General features: G+C 42.3%; 1 protein-coding gene and 1 pseudogene across 5 annotated transcripts in view; one reads left to right on the forward strand and one right to left on the reverse strand.

Moving 5' to 3' along the window:
• The window catches only part of CTNNA1 (catenin alpha 1), a 346,126-nt gene that overhangs the window by 150,500 nt on the left and 168,254 nt on the right, over positions 1 to 27,372 (forward strand). Inside the window, exons 1-2 of one of the 5 annotated variants that reach the window (XM_024994300.2) lie at positions 15,846 to 15,927; positions 20,536 to 20,627. The exons of 2 other annotated variants lie outside the window; for them this stretch is intronic. The gene's annotated coding sequence lies outside the window, so the exon portion shown is untranslated. 5 annotated transcript variants of the gene reach the window in all.
• Positions 10,306 to 12,201, reverse strand: LOC100297420 (cystathionase (cystathionine gamma-lyase) pseudogene; annotated as a pseudogene).

Genomic DNA, 27,372 nt, shown 5'->3' on the forward strand with positions numbered 1-27,372 from the left:
TTCCAAGAGAAATATCAACAACCTCAGGTATGCAGATGATACCTCTCTAACAGCAGAAAGCAAAGAGGAACTAAAGAAGCTCTTGATGAGGCTGAAAGAGGAGAGTGAAAAAGCTGACTTAAAACTCAACATTCAAAAAACTAAGATTAAAAAAAAAAATACCTAAGATCATGGCATCTGGTCCCATCACTTCATGGCAAATAGATGGGGGAAAAAGTGAAAGCAGTGACAGATTATAATTTTGGGGGGCTCCAAAATTACTGCAGATGGTGATGGTGACTGCAGTCATGAAATTAAAAGATGCTTGCTCCTTGGAAGGAAAGCTATGACAAACCTAGACAGCATATTAAAAAGCAGAGACATCACTTTGCCGACCAAAGTCTGTGTACTCAAAGCTATGGTTTTTCCAATAGTCATGTACAGATATGAGAGTTGTACCATAAGAAGGCTGAGGGCCAAAGAATTGATGCTTTCGAATTATGGTGCTGGAGAAGACTCTTGAGAGTCCCTTGGACAGCAAGGAGAGCAAACCAGTCAATCCTAAAGGAAATCAATCCTGAATATTCATTAGAAGGTCTGATGCTGAAGTTGAAGCTCCAATACTTTGGCTACCTGATGCGAAGAGCCGACTCACTGGAAAAGACTGTGATGCTGGGAAAGATTGAGGGTATAAGGAGAAGGGGGTGACAGAGGATGAGATGGTTGGATAGTATCATTGGCCAATGGGTGTGAATTTGAGCAAACTCTGGAAGATAGTGATGGACAGGGAAGGTTGGCGTATTGCAGTCTATGGGGCCACAAAGAGTTGGACACAACTTAGTAACTAAACACCACCACAATGTAATGTAGAAAATCTTTAAAATGATCTCTCATGGTTCATCTTTATTGACATTTTGACATTATTTTATGTTACTTTTCATAATACTCCATGAAGTCTTTCTGATTGACTTTTTTGGACCATTTTTTCCTTAACATCCTTTTTGCGGGGGTTTTGTTTAGAACTATTAGACTTCCCTGGTGGCTTAGATGGTAAAGTATCTGCCTACAATGCAGCAGACCCGGGTTCAATCCCTGGGTCGGGAAGATCTCCTGGAGAAGGAAATGGCAACCCACTCCAGTATTCTTGCCTAGAAAATCCCATGGATGGAGGAGCCTGTTAGGCTACAGTCCATGGGGTTGCAAAGAGTCGGACACGACTGAGCAACTTCACTTTCTTTCTTTCTTAGAACTATTATTTTTTATTAATTAATTTATTATCTTTTATTTTTGGCTGTGCCAGGTCTTCATGTTTTGTGTGGGCTTTTCTCTAGTTGTGGCAAGTGGTGTTACTCTTCATTGCAGCATGCACGATTCTCATTGCAATGGCTTCTCTTGTTGTAGAGCGCAGGCTCTAGGTACGCAGGCTCAGTAGCTGTAGAGCACAAGCTTAGTTGCTCCAAGGCATGTGGAATCTTCCTGGACCAGGAATCCATTTCTCCTGCATTGGCAGGTTGATTCTTATCCACTCAACCACCATAGAAGTCCTCTTAACATCCTTGATGCATGTTAATCAACCTGAAGTTGAAAGGTGAAGTTTCAACCCAGATACCATCAACTGACATTAGTGAACAAGTCCTTGACTTTAATGACACTTGGCTTTCCTTCTATATCTATGGCCACTCATTCTTTCTCTGAATATTTTTAAAGTGTATTTTATTTTCCAGGCACTGTGCTAAATTATTTGAGCAGAGAAGTAAAAAATGTCAGACAAGATTCCTGTCCTCATGCAGCTTATAATATAATAGAGGAAAGAGAAAATAAATCAGGGGTTTCCTTGGTGGCTCAGTAGTAAAGAATCTGCCTGCCGGAGTGCGGGAGACATAGGTTTAATCCCTGGTCTGAGAAGATCCCACATGCCCCAGAGCAACTAAGCCCTTGTACCACAACCATTGAGCCTGTTCTCTAGAGCCTATGTGCCACAACTACTGAAGCCTGTGTGCACTAGAGCCTGTGCTCCACAACAAGAGAAGCCACTGCAATGAGAAGTCCATGTGCTACAACAAAGAGTGGCCCCTGCTCACTGCAATTAGAGAAAGCCTGTGCAGCAAGGATGAATAAGCACAGCAGAAATAAATAACTACATAAAATTATTAATAACGAAAAGAAGTCATTAGACAAGACAATTCTAGAGAAGGGATAAGTGCTGTAAGTAAGAGAATGTAGTAACATGGGTGGAGAGGGACTGGGGTGTAGAGGATGTGGTCAGGGAAGTTCTCTGTGACCAGGAGATGTTGAAACCCCTAATATGTTAGGTGGTGACAGGTGCTAAGAAATAAAATGGAGAGGGGAAGAAAGGGTGCTAATGTTATTTTACTAGGGAAAGCCTCTTAAATAAGATGATATTTGAACACAGATCTTGGTGAAGCCATGGAGTGAGCTAAGGAGCTATCTGGGAGACCATTCCAAGCAGAAGAAATGGGAAATGAAAAGGCCCTGAGGAAGGAAAGTGCTTCATTGTGTTACGGGAATGTCTAGGACTCCAGTGTAGGTTGGAGTGGAAAGATAGAAGGGAAAAGCCAGAGACGGGTTTGAGGTTGCTGAGCAAGACTACTCTTTAGAGTGAGATGGGAAGACCTGGAGGTTTTGAACAGATGGTGGGATTTAAATGGCTCAGATGATGTGAGAAAAGAGCATTAAAACAAATGTGTATACAGTGTTCAAACATAAATGGGATATTATGTGCATTGCTTTACAATCTGCATTTTTGCAAAATGAATTAAAAAAAAAAAATGTGATCAACTTACCTCTTTGTTTGAAATCCTCTATGGTCCCCATTCCCTTACAATCAAGTCTGAAGCCTCACAAAGCCTTCTCCAGTTTGGCCTCTGCCTGCTTTACTGCTCCCAAATCACAGAACTTCTTTTCCAGTAGTGGGATTTGGGGCTGTCAAACTTGCTTGTCCCTTGTCTAGAATTACTCTTTCCTTCCTTCTCTATCCATACAGTCAATGACTTTTCTATATATCTCATGCATTCTTTCTTTCATTTATTTAACAAATGTATATTGAGGGACCTGCTATGTGTTGGAGAAGGAAATGGTAACCCACTCCAGTATTCTTGCCTGGAGAATCCCATGGACAGAGGAGCCTGGACAGTTCATGGGGTTGCAAGAGTTGAATATGACTTAGCAACTAAACTACCACCACCACCATGTCCTTCAGGTCCTCTGCTAGAAGTATATTCCAGGTACCAGGGATATAGCACTGAAGAAAACAGACAAAAAGTCTAACCCTCATGGGGCTTAAATTCTAGTGAGAGTTAGGAGAAAACAATAATTATGAAAATATATGTATAAATATATACTATATGACTTTATATGTAAGATGGTGATACATCCTAAGGAAGAAAATAAAGCAATGAAGGATGGGATGCTGGGGGGAGGGAATGCGATTTTAGATACTGTGGCCAAGAAGAAGCCTCACCAAGAAAGTGAAAGCTGAGCAAAAGACCTGGGGGAGGTGAAGGAGTGAGTCAGGCAGCTATTTGGAGAACATTCCAGGCAGAAAGCAAAGGCCCTAAGGCGAGAGCCTGCCTCCAAGTGTTCCAGGATTAGTAAAGAGGCCAGTGTGTCAGAGGGGTGTGTGGGGGCAGGTGAGCTCTGGAGGCCCTTATATGGAACTTGCCTTTTAGTCTGAGACAGGAGCCACTAGAGGGTTTGGGGTAGAGTAATAGTGACATGTTTGGATTTATTAAATTTTTTAATAGAATCACTCCAGCTACTGAATTGAGAAAAGACTGAGGGAAGCAAAGGCTGAAGTAGGAAGACTAGTTAGGAGTCTCCTGTTAAATTCTCAGGTGGTAAAGAATCTGCCTGCCAATGCAGGAGCCGCAGGTTCAATCCCTGGGTCAGGAAGATCCCCTGGAGGAGGAAATGACAACCCACTCCAGTATTCTTGCTGGGATAATCCCATGGAGGAGCCTGGAGGGCTACAGTTCATGGGATTGCAAAGAGTCGGATATGACTGAGGTTGCACGCACATGAAATTCAAGCTAAGTGATGATGATAGCTTGACTCAGGATGTTAACAGTGGAGATGGTAAAAAGTTGGTAGATTCCAAATATATGTTGAAGAAAGAGGCACAGGATTTGCTGAGGAATCAAATATGAAATGTGTGCATGAAATAAAACAGTCAAAGATGACTCCAAAGTTTTGGCTTAAACAACTAAAGAATGGGATTGCAATTTATGAAATGAAGAAAATTATTAGATTGGTAGGTTTTGACAGAGGTTTCAGGAAATCAGCTTTGGACACATAGATATACAGTGTGAGATGCCTAAGTGCCTTCTGGATATTCTTATGATGGTATCAAGTAGGGAGCTCGGTCTGCAAGTTTAGAATTCAGAGGGAAAGGTTCAGGTTGAAATACAAACCTACAGTTGCCAGCATATTTAAAGCAAAAAGATTGGATGAGATCACCAGTGGGTTGATGGTAGACAGAAAAAGAAGTTGAAGGATGGAGTCCTGGGACACTCTTAACAGCAGTTCTTAAACTTTTAAGTCTCAAGATCCTTTTACACTCTTAAAATTTTTTGAGCATCTTGAAGAGCTTTTCTTTATGGGAGTTTTATCTGTCAGTATTGACTGCAGTATTGCATGTTATCATAAATAACTTTTTTTTTTTTTAATATAGAAAGTCTTAAAGTTTATTTTGGCAGATCTGCTTTTATAGGCATTAAAGTAAACAGTATTTTTAAAAAGAAAAATAACAGTGTTTTCTAAAACAAAAGAAAATTCAAGGGGAGAAATGTAATTGTTTTGCATTTTTGCAAATTTTTTAAACGTCTGGCTTAATGAAAGGTAGCTGGATTCTTGTATCTGCTTCTGCATTCTGAGTGATACCATATTATACATCATATAACCTATAGAATGCTTCCCAGCTGGCTCAGTGGTAAAGAATTTGCCTGCCAATGCAGGAGACCCAGGTTCGATCCCTAGGTCAGGAAGATTCCCTGAAGTAGAAAATAACAACCCACTGCAGTGTTCTTGCCTGGGAAATCCCATGGACAGAGGAGCCTGGTGGGCTATAGTTCATGGGGTCACAAAGAGTCAGACACTAATTAGCGACTGAGCATGCACGCAACCTGTAGAACACTCTACTCCATAAGAGATTGTGAATGGAAAAAGCAAATGCTATTTTAGTATTACTATTAAAATAGATTTTATCTTACAATCCCTTGGAAAGGTTTCAGGAGTTCTTAGACTGCACTTTGAGAACTCTGGAAACTATTTAGAGTTTGCGAAGATGTAGAGGAAATTAATACAGAAGACTCCGAAGTTGTATTCAGGGAGACTGAAGGAAAATCAGAAGAGCCTAGTGCTTGGAGATCCAATGGAGATGGTATTTTAAGGGGGAGAGTGACTAAACACTGCTGATGGTACAAGTCAACCATGGGCAGAGACTGATCACTGGATTTGGCATCATGGAGGTCATTACTGACCTTGATAAAGGGTGGAGTTTGGGTGGAGAGGTGAGTGAAAAAGTCTGGCAAGAGTGGGTCACAGCATAAAGGAGACTTCCTTGGGTCACTGAACCCCAGATTAGGTTCAGTTCAGTTCAGTCACTCAGTTGTGTCAGACTCTTTGCGACACCATGGACTGCAGCACACCAGGCTTCCCTGTCCATCACCAACTCCCAGAGCTTGCTCAAAGTCATGTCCATTGAGTTGATGATGCCATCCAACCATCTTATTCTCTGTCATCCTTCTCCTGCCTTCAATCTTTTCCAGCATCAGGGTCTTTTCTAATGAGTTAGTTCTTTGCATCAGGTGGACAAAGTATTGGAGTTTCAGTTCGGATCAGGTGGCCAAAGTATTGGAGTTTCAGCTTCAGCATTAGTCCTTCCAATGAATATTCAGGTCTGATTTCCTTTAGGATTGACTGGTTTGATCTCCTTGCAGTTCAAGGGAGTCTCAACTGTCTTATCCAACATCACAGTTCAAAAGCATCAATTCTTTGGCACTCGGCTTTCTTTTTTGTGTGTGTGCTTTGATATTTTTATTTATTTATTTATTTTTTAGGTTTGATAATCTGCATTGGAGAAGGAAATGGCAACCCACTCCAGTATTCTTGCCTGGAGAATCCCAGGGACAGAGGAGCCTAATGGGCTGCCATCTATGGGGTTGCACAGAGTTGGACATGACTGAAGCGACTTAGCAGCAGCAATCTGCATTTTATTTTTTTACTTTACAATATTGTATTGGTTTTGCCATACATCAACATAAATCCGCCACGGGTGTACACATGTTCCCCATCCTGAACCCCCCCCCCTTCCACTTCCCTCCCCTCAGGTTTCTTTATAGTCCAACTCTCACATCCATACATGACTACTGGAAAAACCGTAGTTTGACTAGATGGACCTTTGCTGGCAAAGTAATGTCTCTGCTTTTTAATATGCTGTCTAGGTTGGTCATAGCTTTTCTTCCAAGGAGCAAGCATCTTTTAATTTCATGGCTGCAGTCACCATCTGCAGTGATTTTGGAGCCCAAGAAAAGAAAATCTAAAACTGTTTCCATTGTTTCCCCATCTATTTCCCATGAAGTGATGGGACCAGATGCCACGATCTTTGTTTTCTGAATGTTGTTTTAAGCCAACTTTTTCACTCTCCACTTTCACTTTCATCAAGAGGTTCTTTAGTTCTTCTTTGCTTTCTGCCATAAGGGTGGTATCATCTGTGTATCTGAGGTCACTGATGTTTCTCCCAACAGTCTTGATTCCAGCTTGTGATTCATCCAGTCCAGCATTTCACATGATGTACTCTGCATATAAGTTAAATAAGCAGGGTGACAATATGCAGCCTTGATGTACTCCTTTCCCAATTTGGAACCAGTCTGTTGTTCCATGTCCAGTCCTAACTGTTGCTTCTTGACCTGCATACAGGTTTCTCAGGAGGCAGGTGAGGTGGTTTGGCATTCCCATCTCTTTAAGGATTTTCCACAGTTTGTTGTGATCCACACAGTCAAAGGCTTTGGTGTAGTCAAAGCAGAAATAGATGTTTTTCTGAAACTCTCTTGCTTTTTCGATGATCCAACAGGATGTTGGCAATTTGATTTCTGGTTCCTCTGCCTTTTCTAAATCCAGCTTGAACATCTGGAATTTCATGGTTCACGTATTGTTGAAGTCTGGCTTGGAGAATTTTGAGCATTACTTTGCTAGCATGTGAGATGAGTGCAATTGTACAGTAATTTGAACATTCTTTGGCATTGCCTTTCGTGATTGGAATGAAAACTGACCTTTTCCAGTCCTGTGGCCACTGCTGAGTTTCCCAAATTTGCTGGCATATTGAGTACAGCACTTTAACAGCATCATCTTTTAGGATTTGAAATAGCTCAAGTAGAATTCCATCACCTCCACTAGCTTTGTTTGTAGTGATGCTTCCTAAGTCCCACTTGACTTCCCATTCCAGGATGTCTGGCTCTAGGTGGTTGATCACAGCATTGTGGTTATCTGAGTCATGAAGATCTTTTTAATATAGTTATGTGTATTCTTGCCACCTCTTCTTAATCTCTTTTGCTTCTGTTAGGCTCATACCATTTCTGGCCTTTACTGTGCCCATCTTTGCATGAAATGTTCCCTTAGTATCTAATTTTCTTGAAGAGATCCCTAGTCTTTCTCATTCCATTGTTTTCCTCTATTTCTTTGCATTGACCACTGAGGATGGCTTTCTTTTCTGTCCTTGCTATTCTTTGGAACTCTGCATTCAAATGGGTGTATCTTTCCTTTTCTCCTTTGCCTTTAGCTTCACTTCTTTTCTCAGCTATTTGTAAGGCCTCCTCAAACAACCATTTTGCCTTTTTGCATTTCTTTTTCTTTGAGATGGTCTAACCCTGCCTCCTATATAATGTCATGAATCTCCATCCACAGATCTTCAGGGACTCTATCAGATTTAATCCCTTGGATCTATATTCATCACCTCCACTGTATATTCATAAGGGATTTGATTTAGATCATACCTGAACGGTCTAATGGTTTTCCCTACTTTCTTCAATTTAAGTCTGAATTTTTCAATAAAGAGCTCATGATCTGAGCCTTGTCAGCTCTCGGTCTTGTTTTTGCTGACTGTATAGAGCTTCTCCATCTTTGGCTGCAAAGCATATAATCAACCTGATTTCAGTTTTGACCATCTGGTGATGACCATGTGTATGTAGAGTCTTCTCTTGTGTTGTTGGGAGAGGGTGTTTGCTATGACCAGTGCTTTCTCTTGGTAAACCTGAGCCTTTGCCCTGCTTCAGTTTTTACTCCAAGACCAAACTTGCCTGTTACTCCAGGAATCTCTTGACTTCCTATTTTTGCATTCCAGTCACCTATGATGAAAAGGACATCTTTTTTTGGGTGTTAGTTCTAGAAGGTCTTATAGGTCTTCATAGAACTGTTCAACCTCAGCTTCTTTGGCATTTGTGGTTGGGGCATAGACTTGGATTACTGTGATACTGAATGGTTTGCCTTGGAAAGGAACAGAAGGATCATTCTGTCGTCTTTGAGAGTAAATCCAAGTACTGCATTTCGGACTCTTTGTTGACTATGAGGGCTACTCCATTTCTTGTAAGGGATTCTTGCCCACAGTAGTAGATATAATGGTCATCTGAATTAAATATGCCCATTCCAGTCCATTTTAGTTCACTGATTCCTAAAATGTGGATGTTCACTCTTGCCATCTTCTGTTGTGCCATCTTCTGTTTGACCACTTCCAATTTACCTTGATTTAAGGACCTAACATTCCAAGTTCTTATGCAATATTGTTCTTTACAGCATTGGACTTTACTTCCATCACCAGTCACATCCACAACTGGGCATTGTTTTCTCTTTGGCTATTTCTTCATTCTTTCTAGAATTATTTCTCCACTCTTCTACAGTAGCATATTGGGCACCTACCGACCTGGGGATTTCATCTTTCAGTGTCCTTTCTTTTTGCCTTTTCATACTGTTCATGGGGTTCTCAAGGCAAGAATACTGAAGTGGTTTACTATTCCTTTCTCCAGTGGACCACATTTTGCCAGAACTCTCCACCATGGCCCATCTGTCTTGGGTGGCCCAACAAGGCATGGCTCATAGTTTCATTGAGTTAGATAAGGCTGTGGTCCATTTGATCCATGTGGATCCACATGGATCCATACGTGATCCATTTGGTTCATGTGGTCCATGTGATCAGTTTGGTTAGTTTTGTGTGATTGTGGTTTTCATCTGTCTGCCCTCTGATGGATAAGGATAAGAGGCTTATGGAAGCTTCCTGACGGGATAGACTGGGGATGGGGGAAACTTATTCTGAGGGGTGGGGCCATGCTCAGTAAATCTTTAATCCAATTTTCTGTTGATGGGCAGGGCTGTGGTCCCTCTCTGTTGTTTGACCTGTAATGAAGAAAATGGTGACCTGCTTTAAAACGTCTGTGCACCCATAGGTGCACTCAGTGCCCCAGACCCTGCGGCAGGGCACTGCTGACCCACACCTCCGCTGGAGACTCCTGGACACTCACAGGCAAGTCTGGGTCCGTCTCTTGTGGGTTAACTGCTCCTTTCTCCTGGGTCCTGGTGTGCACAAGGTTTTGTTTGTGCCCTCCAAGATTCTGTTTCCGCAGTCCTGTGTAAATTCTGGTGGCTCTATGGTGGGGTTAATGGCGACCTCCTCCAAGAGGGCTTATGCCACACCCAGGTCTGTTGCATCCAAAGTCCCTGCCCCTGTGGCAGGGCACTGCAGACCCATACCTCCTCAGGAGACACTCAAACACTCAAAGGCAGGTCTGGCTCAGTCTCTGTGGGGTCTCCTGGTGTGCACAAGGTTTTGTTTCGCCCTCCGAGCATCTCTGGCGGGTATGGGTTTTGACTCTAAATGGGATTTCACTCCCCTTACAGTCTTGCTGGGGCTCCTCCTTTGCCCTTGGACGGGGGGTGTATTTTTTTGGTGGGACCCACCATTCTCCTGTTGATGGCTGTTCAGCAGCAAGTTGTAATTTTGGAGTTCTTGCAGAAGATGAGTGCATGTCCTTCTACTCTGCCATCTTGGACTCATTTCCAAGGGATGCAGGTTGGATTGAACCCATATCTCTTACATTTCTTGCATTGGCAGGCAGGTTCTTTACTGCTAGCACCAACTGGAAGCCCCAGATTAGGTTAATTTTCCCCTAAATCGACTTGTTGCTCTACCCTATTTTCACACTTGACCTTTTTTTTTTGTAGTTTACTTGTTTTAATACCTGTCTCTTCTATTACATTTCAAATTTGTGAGAACACGGATCTCAATTTTATCTCAGTTTTATTTATTTATTTATTTTTTTTGCATGTGGTAATTAGATTTATTCTTAAAAAAATAGTAAGTACAACCTTATATCAGTAGAATTTCACAGACTTTTCAGATATTTGATTTTTGGCTTATGATAATTAAGTGTAAACCATTGCTTTGAGTGCTATTTTCAACATACAAAAATCACACTTAACTTAAGAACATTTATTCAATAATTTAAATTCCTCAGAAAACATCAAAAATGAATTACCATTATATTGTAAACATAATCAATATAAATCTTAAACTTGAAAAAAAGAATACAATCCCCAATAGCATCACAAATCTCACCTCCTTCAGAGGCACATGTATATCAAAATTAATAAAAAGATCTGAACAGAATTGACCTGTCAGTTACAATAAGGGAAAGAGGAAATTTTTTAACAGGGATGATCCCAGGAAGATTACAGCTGTGAAAGGTAACGAGGTGCCTTAAAATTTTCATTTGAAAATTCTGTGGAGGCTCATTAATGGTCCATTCAATTATTCAGATTTGATCGTCTCAGGAAGCAATCACCAACAGCAATTCCGGGATGCTAGTTGGAACTTGCATTTGGAGGGTTAGCTGCCTTCAAAGCTTGATCTAGATCATCCAGTAGGTCTTGTTTATCCTCTAAGCCCACTGAGAGTCGAATAAGTGTGTCACTAATTCCAAGGACTTCTCTGTCACTCTTAGGCACTGATGCATGGGTCATGATTGCCGGAAGCTCAGCAAGACTTTCATATCCTCCCAAGCTTTCAGCCAGAGTAAATAACTTTAAGTTCTTGAGGAAAGTTTCAGCATGTTGAAGAGAGCCCTTGATATAAAAGGTGACCATCCCCGGGCAACCTGTGCACTGACGCTTGGCCAACTCATGCTGAGGATGAGAAGGCAGCCCAGGATAAATAACCTTTTCCACCTGAGGATTCGACTCCAAAAACTGAGCAACTGCCATTCCGTTTTCGAAATGCTTCTCCATGCGGACTTGTAGAGTCTTCAGACCCCGATTGCAGAGGTAACAGTCAATAGGAGATGGAACTGCTCCAAGAGAATTTTGCAAGAAACGGAGCCTATCATGAAGGCTCTCAGAATTCAGTGACACTAAGCCCATTACAACATCACTGTGGCCATTCATGTATTTTGTTGCTGAATACATACAAATATCAGCTCCCAGAGACAAAGGCCGCTGGAAATATGCTGACATAAAAGTGTTATCCACAACCAAAATGATGTCTCCATGTTTATGGACTGTATGTGCGCAGGCTTCAATGTCAATCATCTTCAAGCTAGGGTTTGTGGGGGTTTCAATCCAAACAAGCTTGGTTTCTGGTGTAATAGCTGCCTCTAGCAATTTGGGTTTGGAACAATCAACAAAAGAAATCTTTAATCCAAATTCAGTTGCCACCTGCCTGAAGTACCTGTTTGTACCTCCATACACATCATCCATACAAATAATCTGGTCTCCTGCTTTTAAGAGATGGGTAATGGTCACAGTGGCTGCTAAACCTGAAGCAAAGGCCAAACTGTACTTAGCCCCATCCAGCGCCGCCACTGCTTTTTCCAAGCAATTCCGGGTGGGATTTCCAGAACGGCTATACTCAAAACCCGAGTGCTGGCCAGGAGCCCCTTGCTTGAACGTGGTGGACAGCGAGATAGGGGGCACTACAGCTTGGGAGGTCCATTGCTCCGGTTCTTGGCCCACGTGGATGGCCTGCGTAGCGAAATGCTGGAACCTAGGCAGGAATCCGTGTGGGGAGGCTTCTTTTTCCTGCATGCTGAGCTGCGAAGAAAGGAAAGAGTAAAAGAGCGAAGAAGATAAAACTATGAAACTGATGCGTCAGGACTTGAAAAAGACGGAAGAATTAGGTGAATGGGAGGTAAAGGTACTCAAGGGGAACCAGCAGCGAGTGCACAAGAGCCGAACCTTATCTCAGTTTTAAAGTCAGTTTTATTCATTGTTGCTGCTCCATCACATAGCAGGTACCTTGGACTTAATGAATGCTCAAGTTACCCCTAGTAAGCTTGTCATGGTTTCTCAGGGGTCAGGAGGTGACTCACCATAGCTTACAGGGAACACTGCAAGTCTCTTATCATATTCTTTTTCTGTCACCTGATCCAACAAAGGTCCGTCTAGTCAAGGCTATGGTTTTTCCAGTGGATGTGAGAGTTGGACTGTGAAGAAAGCTGAGCGCCAAAGAATTGATGCTTTTGAACTGTGGTGTTGAAGAAGACTCTTGAGAGTCCCTTGGACTGCAAGGAGATCCAACCAGTCCATTCTGAAGGAGATCAGCCCTGGGATTTCTTTGGAAGGAATGATGCTAAAGCTGAAACTCCAGTACTTTGGCCACCTCATGTGAAGAGTTGACTCATTGGAAAAGACTCTGATGCTCGGAGGGATTGGGGGCAAGAGGAGAAGGGGATGCCAGAGGATGAGATGGCTGGATGGCATCACTGACTTAATGGACATGAGTCTGGGTGAACTCCGGGAGTTGGTGATGGACAGGGAGGCCTGGCATGCTGCGATTCATGGGGTCGAAGATTCGGACACGACTGAGCGACTGAACTGAACTGAACTGAACTGATCCTTCTTTTCCTCAAACAAATCCACACTTTCATCTTTAGAGCCTGTCTTAGTCTTTTGGGGCTGCTATAACAAAATGCCACAGAATGAGTAGCTTATAAATAACAGAAATTTATTTCTCAGTTCCAGAGACTGGAAAGTCTAAGATCAAGACATTTGCATCATCATGTAGGGAGAGCTCTCTTCCTGATTCATAGTCAAAGCTCTGTTCTCTCATGGCAGAAGGGGCAAGGGAGATCTCTGGGGCCTCTTTTATAAGGGTACAAATCCCTCATGACCTAATCATGTACTAGAGGCCCCATTTCCTAATACCATCACCAAGGGCATTAGGTTTTCAACATAAATTTGGGGGAGAGGAGAAACAAACATTCAGTCTGTACCAGGGCCCTATGCTTAGGAAGGCTTCTTGTATGTGTGTGTGTTTGTGTGTATGCGCGTGCGCTCAGTTGTGTCCAATTCTTTTTGACCCCATGGACTGTAACCCACCAGGCTCCTCTGTCCATGGAATTTTCCAGGCAAGAATCCTGGAGTGGGTTGCCATTTCCTGATCCAGTAGATCTTCCCAACTCAGGGATCAAACCCATATTTCTGTGTCTCCTGAATTGGCAGGCAAATTCTTTACCACTGTGCCACCTGGGAAGCCCCATGCTTGGTTTAATGCTCCAATGTTGGGATCTTGTAATTGTTAGCAATTTTTGAACATGGGACCTTGCAAACTAAGTAACTGGTACTTCAGTGAAGTGATGAATATACAAAGTTATGGAACATACTCCTTTATCTCTTGTTGGTTCAAATATTTATTGATTGAATACTATGTTCTAAGGTAGCTAAGTACAGTGGGGGAGGGGGAGGGAAGCCATAGCCACTCCAGGCAGAGGAGGCCATAGGAGCAAAGGTTCTGAAGCTAGACATAGAATGAGATGTGGGTGGACAAAAGTTGCCTTGTTAAGGTCTTTCTCTTTAAGGTTGTTCTCTCCCTTCATGGTCCTACTGCCTTTTGTCAGCAACTCCCAACTAGCACAGATCCACAGTGCTTTGAATTACAGCGGGCACATTCACCCACAGACATTAATTGCCTAGGGGATGAGCATTGTGCTGGGTGCTGTAGGGAACACAGCTGCTGTCTTCTAGGAGTTTGCATTTCCTGGGAAAGGGAGATATAAGTAGTAAAGGGTAAACATGTTGAAGGCAGGTCTCCCTAGCACCTTGTTCAGTGCTCTGTGGGTATTGTCTTGCATTATTTTGGATTTATAGACCAATACTGAAGTGAAAGAGGAGACTGAAAAAGTTGGCTTAAAGCTCAACATTCAGAAAACGAAGATCATGGCATCCGGTCCCATCACTTCATGGGAAATAGATGGGGAAACAGTGGAAACAGTGTCAGACTTTATTTTTCTGGGCTCCAAAATCACTGCAGATGGTGATTGCAGCCATGAAATTAAAAGATGCTTGCTCCTTGGAAGGAAAGTTATGACCATCCTAGACAGCATATTAAAAAGCAGAGAGATTACTTTGCCAGCAAAGGTCCGTCTAGTCAAGGCTACGGTTTTTCCAGTGGTCATGTATGGATGTGAGAGTTGGACTATAAAGAAAGTTGAGCGCTGAAGAATTGATGGTTTTGAACTGTGGTGTTGGAGAAGACTCTTGAGAGTCCCTTGGACTGCAAGAAGATCCAACCAGTCCATCCTAAAGGAGATCAGTCCTGGGTGTTCATTGGAAGGACTGATGTTGAAGCTGAAACTCCAATACTTTGGCCACCTGATGTGAAGAGCTGACTCATTTGAAAAGACCCTGATGCTGGGAAAGATTGAGGGCAGGAGGAGAAGGGGACAACAGAGGATGAGATGGTTGGATGGCGTCACCGACTCGATGGACATGGGTTTGGGTGGACTCCGGGAGTTGGTGATGGATAGGGAGGCCTGGCGTGGTGCGGTTCATGGGGTCGCAAAGAGTTGGACACGACTGAGCGACTGAACTGACTGAAATCAACCGTGTTCATCATCCCATGATGGAGAAAAATGTCATTAGTGTTTTCTGTACCAGGCTGATAGTGAATATGTATTTTGTTTATCTTGTAGTTTTTTTGGGGGAACATTTACCAGGAAGTTAAGAAAGGAAGACAGGGAATAAAATTCCCTAAATGGCCAGGGGGATAGGGACAGATGCCAGGTCCTTCAAATTTGTGTGTGTGTGTGTGTGTGTGTGTGTGCGCGCGCGCGCGCACGCGATTGGGGGCAATCTCTGGAGGGGACACCTCTGTGACAAGATTCTTGTCCTCGATCAGGATAGCTCTCGGTTACCCCATCTGTCAAGTGACAGATGGATTAGGTTATTTCTCGGAGGGCTTCCATTGCACCTTATGAGGTCCCTAGAGTCGGATTCTAGCTCCACTTCGCCTCAAGCTACGGGGCCTCAGTTTCTCTTGCTGTGAAACTAGGAGCGGGGGCTAGAGCACTTTTTTTCAGAAGCCGGTCATTGAGGAACACCTGTGGCACTCCTCAGAGGAGCGTGCCCGGGACTCTGCGTTTCCTCGCCCGGTCCCTGGGGCACCAGCGAAGGGGTGGGGCCTGAGCCGGCCGCGCCCGGGTACTCACCTGTGCGCAGAGCGGTGACTCACCTGCTCTCCCCAGCTCGCGGGCTGTTCCAGGAGTGAGCGTTCCTCCTTCCTCTCGGGGGTGGGAGGGGTGTCACTCCCATCTTTGGTTTCTAGTAGCCTGGGATGAAGTAACTCAGAGGTGAAGGGCGGAGAGCAAGAGGTCCTTTTAGGGGTCCGGGTCTGCCATTGCCAGCCTCTTTGGTCGAGGACTCGCCCCCAAAGGGAGAACTGGGAAAGCTGGGCGGCAGCGGGAGGCGCTGGGAAGAGCGCGCCGGAGGGAGGTGCTGAGAAGGGCGGGCGGGGCTCGGGCCGCGGGGCGGGGGCCGCGGGCGGGGGGCGGGCCGGGGGCGGGGGCGCCGGGCGGCCCATTTCCTCCTCCGAGCAGGACTGGGGGAGACAAAGCGACGGCCCGTCGGCTTCTGGCCTCTGGAATCTTCCAGCGCTCGCCCAGCTCGCCGCAGGTAATTGTCTTCGTGCGGGTGCGGGCTCCCCAGCCGTCCGAGGGGCTCCTCGAGTGGGCGGGCCGGGCGCGGTCACCTCAGCGACCTTCCCCTGAATCGGGCTTGAGGCCGGCGCCTGTGCGGCCTTCGGCCCGCTTCCCTGGCGGGGCCCCCGGCCTGGGCCCTGGCCCGGCGGGCGGGGCCGGCGCTTCCTGGCCTTCGGGAAGTTGAGGGGCCGCGGCGGCTGGAGCGGAGCGACTGGCGGACCCCGCGCTACCGCGGCGCTTCCTTTCTGGAAAGTTTTTCCGGGTGTCTAAACTTTGTTCAAGTGGGCTCGGTGCGCGCGCCAGACCCGCGCTGGGCCCCCGCGGCCGCCTTGCTTGCGGGGAAGAGTGCGCGTTGCTCGAGGTGCGGGTGGTTCCGGGAGTTGAGTTTTCCTCTGAAGTAAGTGTGGTTTGTGGTATCTGTGGTCGCACCCCTCCCCCACCACCGAAACTTCCAGGTCAGGTGGACGCGACATGGGCTGAGCCCGCAGCCCCGCATTGCCGGCCGGAGCAAATGGAAAGTTTGTGGCCCTTTCCCTGACACAGCCTGGCTGGGAATGGGCGCCACACCCGTGTGTGGACTTTTGGCGTGCACCGAATTAACCTTTGTTTTTGAAATTACTCTGACTTATTGTGCTGGTTAATTGAATACTTAATTCTGATTAGTCCTAGTTTTCACGAGTGGCGTTGGAATCTCTTTTTGTTAACTTTTAAAGGAGTGTGCTTGTGTGAAACACTTGTTGGAAAAAATATTGACTGAATGCCTAACCTTGGCTTGGCAGGAATGGCTTCCTAATAATGCGGGCGGCAGTTGGCTCAGATCCAGGACTCACACCCTCTTAATGTACCCCTGCGTCTTCGTAATACTTTGTGTGTGTGTGTGTGTGTTGGACAAAACTTACAGTAATTTAGAATAGAGTAAGTTGTGTTAAGTCTCCAACCAAGTTAAGGACTTTTCTTGTTTATGGAGAAGGAAATGATTACATCATTGTATTGTTGCAACAGGATAGGCATTTCGATAAGAGGGTATTTTCTTTAGCAGTGATTTTTAAAGACGCTACAGGTGTTATGTTCCTTTAGGAAAGTATGAATTTAGAAATCATGTTAATTAGGATGTTATTTTGTTTTACAAGAGGAACGGGTTGAGAAGTTATCCAGAACCTCTGCCCAGTTATTTACTGTTTTTGAGTTTTACTAAGTGAAATATTTTTTTATCCACTTTAATTTTAAGAAATGATATCTAACCCCAAGACCTCACACTGTAATAAGAAAGAGACACATACACCCCAGGTGTAGTACAAGAATGATGGCGTTTACTACCATAATAGTATTGATAAGAAGCTTGTGAATGGTCAGTCTTACATAATAATAATGATAAAAACTGGTGGAGACATGGAAAGGGGGCTAATGAGTTTTGTTTGGATAAGACCAGAATGCTTCCAGGGGAGGACAGCTTTTGAACTGGATGAAACAGGAGTAGGGTTTGGTTAGGAGGAAGCATAAAAGGGCAACGGAGTTTATGGAATTGTGATCTAAGTCTCTCCTGGTTTTCCTTTTACTCTTGGTTCTTGTTTCTCAGTCTGGGTTTTTGTTTTTGTATTTGTTTTGGTTTTACTTGTTCTTTTTTTTTTTTTACTTGTTGTTCTATGCACTCTTATCAAGGATTCTATCCAACGTATCTCGAAAGCCTTACATCATTGATGGGGTGTCACCCTCCTTTCATTAGTAACATCTCATTCCATACAGTGACTTAGAGATCAGGGGTGCCCTCTTCCTCTAAGTTGAGAATCACTTTTCTACATAGTCTTCCTGTCATCAAACTTAGGTTAAAAATCCAACACTGATGCTAAAGTGGAAGCTTCTTTTTTGAATTAGAAAGTCTCACTTGATCCATAGGGTCACTTGTGCACCAGAGAACTGCTTGGGTGTCCCAAGAGGCTTCTCAAACTCGAGGACCAAAATGAGATACCTTTTTCTTTTTTATACCTAAACCAGATGTGGAGATGGGCAGTAACTGGCAGAGTCCTGAGATTTCTTTGAAAAAGGGACAGTGTGAGACAGGATAGAGCTGGTTGTTGTGGTTTGTTTGCTGATGAAGATCTGCACAGAGGGAAGAGGGATCTCTGCTTGCCTGAAGGTCCTGAGACAGGAAAGAACTCCATGTGTTTAGAGACCTAAGAGAAGACTTGTGTAGCTTTAAGTTCTTTTAGAGTAGGGGGAAGGCCTCACATGAAATTGCCAGGAAACTCCAGATCACATGTTTGGATTTTCTTCTAAGAGTTGTAAGAAACCGTTGTAGTGAGTTTCATGGTCTGATTTCCTTTGTAAGATCACTTCTGCTAGTGCTTACAGGGCTTGTATTGTGTACAAATGGAAGTAGGGAGTTGAGCTAGGAAGATGGTGGGACTGAGAGTGGTGAGATAAAGGGAGCTGTATTTTGGAGAAATGAGATAAGTTTAACATATGAAATATGAATTGGACATGTTGTTTGCTCAGTGATGAACCCCCTCCCCCTTTGTATTCCATCATTTTTATCCTATTACAAGACTTTAAGCTAGCACTTTCCTTTTTGGTAGCAGATCTCTTCCACCAGGTGGTGTACTCCATTACACTATACCTTGTTATTGATATCGTTGTTTGTCTTTTCTGTTAGAAAGTGAGCCTTGATCTTTGGCATGGTATCTGGCCTGGAGAATAAAGAAAACATTAGATGCCCATTGAATGAAGGAGGAAGGAGTCTTTTCTTTATGGAGTCTGGCTTGTGGGTGGAACTATGACAGATGAGCAACAGTCAGATAATGGAGGGCCTTGACTACCAAGTTGATACTTTGAGTGAATGATAACTATGTTCATTTCATTCTTACTCCTTTCCATGCAGCTGTAATCAGATGAAATCCTTTCCATTTTGTCTTCCTCTTATAAGTTCTTGTTTTCCCTTCTCTCTGCTTCCACTCTAGTTTAGATTAATTTTTGAACTATCAAAACTGCTTGTAGTTCTCTGGATAAATTGTTTTATACTTTATGTATATTTTAATATATTTATAGAAACCAAAATTACATTTTATATAATTTATATTTAGAAATTTCTATAATGTCTATTGGAGAAGGCAATGGCACCCCACTCGAGTACTCTTGCCTGGAAAATCCCATGGACGGAGGAGCCTGGTAGGCTGCAGTCCATGGGGTCGCTAAAAGGCAGACACGACTGAGCGACTTCACTTTGACTTTTTTCTTTCATGCATTGGAGAAGGAAATGGCAACCCACTCCAGTATTCTTGCCTGGAGAATCCCAGGGATGGCGGAGCCTTGGTGGGCTGCCGTCTATGGGGTCGCACAGAGTCGGACACGACTGAAGCGACTTAGCATAGCATAGCATAATTTCTATATATACATTTTTCTAAAGGACCTCTTGATGAAAGTGAAAGAGGAGAGTGAAAAAGTTGGCTTAAAGCCCAACATTCAGAAGACCAAGATCATGGCATTCGGTCCCATCACTTCATGGCAAATAGATGGGGAAACAATGGAAACAGTGAGGGACTTTTTTTGGGGAGTCTGGTATGCCGCAGTCCATGGGGTCGCTAAGAGTTGGACAGGACTGAGCGGCTTCACTTTCACGCATTGGAGAAGGAAATGGCAACCCACTCCAGTGTTCTTGCCTGGAGAATCCCAGGGACGGGGGAGCCTGGCGGGCTGCTGTCTGTGGGGTCGGACAGAGTTGAACACGACTGACGCGACTTAGCAGCAGCTTAATGAATTGAGTGAACACCACCATGTCCACCACCCAGATCAAGAAACAGAAAATTACTAGTACTCTAGAAATCCCTTTGCAGTCGCTACCCATTCCTCCTCTCCCTTCAGTTTTTATGATCTGAGAATTTGGAACATTATTGTTGCTCTATAAACATCTGCTAAAGTTAACTGAATTTCTTACTGTTTTCCCCTCCACCATTCAGTCTTTTACATACAAGCGATACTTATTCTTTTGGGGAGATACACTGCTGTCTTGTTGCTGCACTAGTCAGAATTTTAGATTGGCATTTAACACCTTCTGAGTCCTTACTTTTTCAGCCTTATCTTCTATTGTGAATTGTTGCTATATGTCTCTGCATCTGCCAGGCATTTGTTCTGGAATGCTCAGTCCTTCTCTTGACACAAATGCTATCTATCTGATCGATATGCCTCTTCTGTTGAGACATTGATCATTGTTGTTGAAAGTGATCTTTAACTTACTGGAAATTCTGAAATTTGCACCTGATTATGACATTCTCATTATCTTTTAAAAATATACATAACAAGATGTACAATTTAAATTATCTTTATGTGTACACTTCAGTGGCATTAAGTACATTCACTTTGTTGTGTAACCACTGTCACTGTCCCTATCCAGAAAAAATTTTCATTGTCCTAAACTGAAGCTCCATAACCGTGAAACAATAACTTTCCATTTCCTCTCCCCCTCTGGCCCACTGGCAACCTCCATTGTACTTTCTGTCTCTGAATTTGACTGTATTAATACCTGGCTTGTTTAACTTAGCATAATGCTTTCAAGTTTTACCCATGTTGTCAGTATATCCTTCTTTTTAAGGGTTGAGTACTCCATTATCCATTCATCTGTTGATGAACACTTGGGTTGCCTCCACATTTTGGCCACTGTGGATTATGCTCCTGTGAACACAGGTATGCAAATACGTGTTTGTGTTCCTGCTTTCATCTCTTTTGGATATATACCTAGAAATGGAATTTCTAGTTCATTTGGTATGGTAATTCTGTGCTTAAATTTTTGAGGATCTGCCATACCATTTTCTACAGTAGGTGTGTTATTTTATATTCATAACAGTAATGTGTAAGTGTTCCATGTTCTCCACATTTTCATCAACACTTGTTAATTTCTATTTTTAATTTTTACAAAGATTTGTTTACTTTTTAATAAGTTATCCTGATAGATGTGAGTTGATGTTTCATTGTGGTTTTGATTTGTATTTCTCTAATGTTTAGTGATGTTGACTGTTTTTCATGTGGTTATTGGCTATTTGTGTATTTTCTTGGAAGAAATCTCTGTTCAACTCCTTTGCCCATTTTAATTGTTTGGGTTTTTTGTTGTTAAGGTATAGGATTTCTTAGTATCTTCTGGCTGTTAATCCCTTATTAGATACAGGACTTGAAATATTTTCTCTCAGTTTTACCCTGTTGGTATGTCCTTTAGTGTTCAAAAGTTTTAAATTTTGATCAAGTCCAGTTTATCTATTTTGTTGTTGTTGTTGGTGTCTTCTAAGAAATCATTGCCAACTCCGTTGTCATAGAGCTTTTCTCTGTGTCTCCCCCTGCACCCCTTCCTCAGCTGAGCTGTGACTTCTTTGAGGACAGGAGATAAAGTTTTTTATTGTGACCTCTTTACAGTAAGCACATAGTGAGGAAGGAAAACTTATGAAGAGAATTTTTTTTTTAATGTAATTCTTAAAATATCATAACAAACAGTAATTGTATGACAGGGTATTTTCTGCTGTTGCTAATTTGTATTGATTATGTGTCTGTTACCTGATTTATGATGATAACCTGCTTGTAGTTAAAGTCACTCAGTCATGTCCGACTCTTTGCAACGCCATGGACTATAACCTACCGGGTTCCTCTGTCCACGGATTTTTCCAGGCAAGAATACTGGAGTGGGTTGCCATTTCCTTCTCCGGGGATCTTCCCAACCCAGGGATCGAACCCCAGTCTCCCACGTTGTAGGCAGACGCTTTACTGTCTGAGCTACCAGAGAAGTCAACTGCTTTTAGGGGTTTTTAATCTTAATGGATCTCAGCTGGAGAATCTGAACTTTGTCATCTGTGTAATAAGTGTGATGAACTTATGGGATAATTTGGGCTTCCTTATTGGGTTAGATGGTAAAGAATCTGTCTGCAATGCGAGAGACCTGGGTTTGATCCCTGGGTTGGAAGATCCTCTGGAGAAGGGAACGGCTACCCACTCCAGTATTCTAGCCTGGAGAATTCTGTGGACAAAGGAGCCTGGCAGGCTACAGTCTGTGGGTTCGCAAAGAGTTGGACAGAACTGAGTGACTTTCACTTTCATAAAGGATATTTATTTTTAATGTCTGATGTGATAAAATGCTAATTTATTATTTTACTTATGGAGTGCTGTTATTTACATAGCACTGAGTTGCTGATTTACCTTCCTAAAGGCTCTTGTGGACCATAAATTCTTTTGCTACATGATGAGTTCCTTCAAGGCCATTACATTCTTTCGCATTTTTCAGTCTTTTGTGATACCTGACTCATGTCTAATGTGAGTAGGTATGCTATATATAGGATTTGCCAGATTGATATGGGGGTGGAAGCAGCTTGGCTTTACATCCAGTTTTGTTTTTTTTTTAAACGTTTTATTTTTATTTATTTGACTGTTAGTTGCGGCACACGGGATCTTTAGTTGTGGCATATGGCACATTCCCTGACCAGGGATCAAACCCAGCTCCCTGCATTGGAAGAATAGGGTCTTAGCCACTGGACTGCCAAGGAAGTCCCTACATCCAGTTTTGTTTTTTTTTTTAATAAAACCACCACTCATTTTTATCACCTAGGGATAAACACTATTAACATTTTGGTGTACATCCTCTGATATTTTTTCTAAGAGTGTATTGATTATAACTTTTATAAAAACTAGATTTTTACTTTATTTGCTCTTGTCCATTTATCATACTTGAACATTTCCCCTGTTAATAGCATTAAGATTAACCTTTATTTTATGTACCACTGAGAAAAAATAAGGGCTTCCCAGGTGGCTCAGTGGTAAAGAATCCGCCTGCCAATGCAGGAGACATAGGAAATGTGGATTCTATCCCTGGGTTGGGAAGATTCCCCTGGAGTAGGAAATGGCAACCCACTCCAGTATTCTTGCCTGAAAAATCCTATGGACAGAGGAGCCTGACAGGCTTCAGCCCATAGGGTCGAAGGGACTTGGACATGACTGAGCCCACACACAAGAAGTAAACACTACTAAATACACTAGGAACTACCATCATTTTTAGAACACATCCAAAGTTTAGAGACTTAAAGATGTGAAATATGTATGCTTTAGAATTGATGAAATATGTTAATCTCACAGTGTTAACATAGTATGTTAATGATCCCCTACTGTTCCAACATAGCTTCTTTAATCAGTCCTCTGTTGGACATTTAGCTTGCTTCCAGAGTTGCTTTAATTTGCAGCTGAATCTTCTGCCTGTCCTGACATCTTAAGGGAAACTTCTTTTTTTGGGGCGGGTGTGGAGGCGGGGAACTTCTTAGGAGTGGAATTCCCCAGGGAAAGATTTGCTACTCTTAAAAGAATTTTTTTTTTTTAACTAAAGTTATTAAATATATATAACGTAAAGTTTACCATTTCACTATTTTTGAGCATTAAGTGCGTTTACATCATCTCCATCCGTTTTCAGAACTTTTCCATCATTCTGAACAGGATCTTTACTTATTTAGCAGCAACTCCCCATCCTGCTCTCTTCCCAGTTCCTGGTAACTTCTTTTCTATTTTATTTATCAGTTTGCCTATTCTAGGTACCTCATATAAATGGAATCATGTATTTGCCTTATTGAGGACAACAGCAACATTATTTTATACATATTCCAGTTAGCTTATCTGTTCAATTGTTAATGAACATTTGGATAGTTCTACTGTGAATAGTATACTGCTGTGAACATGGTTCAAATATCTCTGAGACATTGCTTTCAGTTCTTTTGAGTATATACCCAGAAGTGGAATTGCTGGATTATATGGTAAGTTTATTTTTAACTCTTTGAAGTACTGCCATACTGTTTTCCACAGTGGCTGTACCATTTCGCATTCTAACCAGCCGGGCACAGAAGTTCTAATTTTTTTCCATATCTTTACCAACACTTTTTTTCCCCTGTTTTCTTTTGTTTTGATAGTAGCCATCCTAATGAATGTGAGATGGTTATCTCATAGTTTTGATGTGTATTCCCCAAATGATTAGTGATACTGAGTATATTTTCATGGGTTTATTGGCCATTTGTATATCATCTCTGGAGAAATGTCTAGTATTTTGCACATCATTGAAAGCATCACTACGAACAAAGCTAGTGGAGGTGATGGAATTCCACTTGAGCTATTTCAAATCCTGAAAGATGATGCTGTGAAAGTGCTGCACTCAATATGCCAGCAAATTTGGAAAACTCAGCAGTGGCCACAGGACTGGAAAAGGTCAGTTTTCATTCCAATCCCAAAGAAAGGCAATGCCAAAGAATGCTCAAACTACCGCACAGTTGCACTCATCTCACATGCTAGTAAAGTAATGCTCAAAATTCTCCGAGCCAGGCTTTAGCAATACGTGAACCGTGAACTTCCTGATGTTCAGGCTGGTTTTAGAAAAGGCAGAGGAACCAGAGATCAAATTGCCAACATCTGCTGGATCATGGAAAAAGCAAGAGAGTTCCAGAAAAACATCTATTTCTGCTTTATTGACTATGCCAAAGCCTTTGACTGTGTGGATCACAATAAACTGTGGAAAATTGTGAAAGAGATGGGAATACCAGACCACCTGACCTGCCTCTTGAGAAATCTGTATTCAGGTCAGGAAGCAACAGTTAGAACTGGACATGGAACAACAGACTGGTTCCAAATAGGAAAAGGAGTACATCAAGGCTGTATATTGTCACCCTGCTTATTTAACTTCTTTGCAGAGTACATCATGAGAAACGCTGGGCTGCAAGAAGCACAAGCTGGAATCAAGATTGCCGGGAGAAATATCAATAACCTCAGATACGCAGATGACACCACCCTTATGGCAGAAAGTGAAGAGGAGCTCAAAAGCCTCTTGACGAAAGTGAAAGTGGAGAGTGAAAAAGTTGGCTTAAAGCTCAACATTCAGAAAACGAAGATCATGGCATCAGGTCCCATCACTTCATGGGAAATAGATGGGGAAACAGTGGAAACAGTGTCAGACTTTATTTTTGGGGACTCCAAAATCACTGCAGATGGTGACTGCAGCCATGAAATTAGAAGACGCTTACTCCTTGGAAGGAAAGTTATGACCAACCTAGATAGCATATTGAAAAGCAGAAACATTACTTTGCCAACAAACGTCCGTCTAGTCAAGGCTATGGCTTTTCCTGTGGTCATGTATGGATGTGAGAGTTGGACTGTGAAGAAGGCTGAGCGCCGAAGAATTGATGCTTTTGAACTGTGGTGTTGGAGAAGACTCTTGAGAGTCCCTTGGACTGCAAGGAGATCCAACCAGTCCATTCTAAAGGAGATCAGCCCTGGGATTTCTTTGGAAGGAATGATGCTAAAGCTGAAACTCCAGTACTTTGGCCACCTCATGTGAAGAGTTGACTCATTGGAAAAGACTCTGATGCTGGGAGGGATTGGGGGCAGGAGGAAAAGGGGACAACAGAGGATGAGATGGCTGGATAGCATCACTGACTCGATGGACGTGAGTCTGAGTGAACTCTGGGAGTTGATGATGGACAGGGAGGCCTGGCGTGCTGTGATTCGTAGGGTCGCAAAGAGTCGGACACAACTGAGCGACTGAACTGAACTGAACTGAGGGGTGGTTTTTTTTTTTGGTTGTTGAGTTTTAGTTCTCTATATTCTGGGTATTAATCTCTTATTACATGTGTGTTTTGCAGTTATTTTCTTTTGTTGTCTGGATTGCCTTTTCACTCTTGGTAGTGTCCTTTTATATACCAGTTTTTATTTTAAGTTCAGTTTTTTTTTTCTATTGTTACTTGTGTCTTTGATGTCATATCCAAGAAAGCATTACCAAATCCAGTGTCATAAATCTTTTGCCCTGTGATTCTTCTCTAAAGTTTTACAGTTTTAGCTCTTAGGTTTAGGTGTTTGATCCATTTTGAGTTAATTATTAAATACTGTAGAAGGTAAGAGTCTAACTTGATTGTTTTACATGTGGATATCCAGTTTTCTCAGCCCTACTTACTGAAAAGACCATCCTTTCCTCTTTGAATGGTCTTGACATCCTTCCTGAAAATCATTTGACTGTCGGAGGGTTTGTTTCTGGGCTCTTCATTTTGTTCTGTTGATCTCTTAGTCTTTAAATGGTACTTTATGCCAACACCACATCATTGTTTACTGTAATTTTGCAGTAAGTTGATGCCAAATTTGATCTTGAAGTAAATTTTTGTACATTTATCTTGTGTGGTTTAGTTCAATGTGTGTGCTGTTGTGAAAATAACATTCTTTTAACTGTTCTGTCTCTTGATTTTGGAGGTGATTACACAACTGTGAATTTTTCAAAAGCTGTAGAATAGGAAACTGAAGTGAATTTACTGCATATAAAAAAGAAAAACAGGTAAAAATAAACTCATTAAAAAAATCTGTATTTTGAAAGTTTGACCTTCCATATAAACACATAGTGAAAAACATGAAATCAATTATCCTTTATGCTTTCCCAGCCCAATTAAGTTTTTTTCTCTTGAGTGACTTTGAAGCCATACCCTTAGAAATCTTTAAGCAATTTTGGTTATACTTTATGTGTTGGAGGATTTAAGTCTTATTAGTACCTTCTGTTTTCTCTTAAGAAGAAAAGTTAAATACACCAGGCATTGTAGAGAGTCTTACAAAGCATCAGTTACTGAAATTTGTCCAGGTGCCAGTATGCTTGCTTTGAGACGGTGAGAATGTTGTTTGTTTCTTATGCACTGTGGTGATTGACTCAGCCCCCATGTTGTGGGCCTGGGCTGAATGGGCTGAACAGGGTGGTGAGGTGAACAGTCTGGCCTGATTTACCCTGTTTCATGCTGTTTTTGCTCACTTGCAAGAGCACTGTACTAAATTTGTCCATTATTGAAAGTTCAGAGTGTGCAGAAATAACTGCTTCAAAATAAAACTTCAGCATTGCCCTTTCTCTGTTGGAGCTTCCAAATGTTCATTTTCCCCTTTAGTTTTTTTTTTTTTTTCTTTTCTTTCTAATAACAAACTTTCTCCATGTGTAAGCATACCCCCTACCCCATTTCTAATGGAGCTTGAAATGAGCATGCATTTCTGTTTACTTGTTGATGGACTGTCATCTATCAAGCCCCCTTTTGATTGGGATTTAATTTGTGCTTTTTCACTGGCTACAAGTTTGGAGCAGTGCATTTAAGGCAAATACAGTTAGAAAGGCAACTTTGAGTGTTTTTCTGAATATTTGTAGCAAAGATTTGATCGTTTGGAACAAGTATTGTATGAGTAGTGTGATTAGATTTTAAAATTTCTTGTCTATTCAGTGTTCCCATTGTAGTAAAAGAAGAGGGGGAATTATATTGTGGAAGTTATTTTCATCTGTAAGAGTTTTTGAAAAAAGACTTCAAGAGCTTTACTGAAGAAAAAAATGTAACATTTCTGTTATATTTTTTTCTCTTTTGGTTCTCTTTTGTGTTAAATTTTTGTGATGAAATAATTTAATCCAATTTAA

Source organism: Bos taurus, chromosome 7 (genome assembly GCF_002263795.3).
Source record: "Bos taurus isolate L1 Dominette 01449 registration number 42190680 breed Hereford chromosome 7, ARS-UCD2.0, whole genome shotgun sequence".
Classification (NCBI taxonomy): Eukaryota; Metazoa; Chordata; class Mammalia; order Artiodactyla; family Bovidae; genus Bos; species Bos taurus.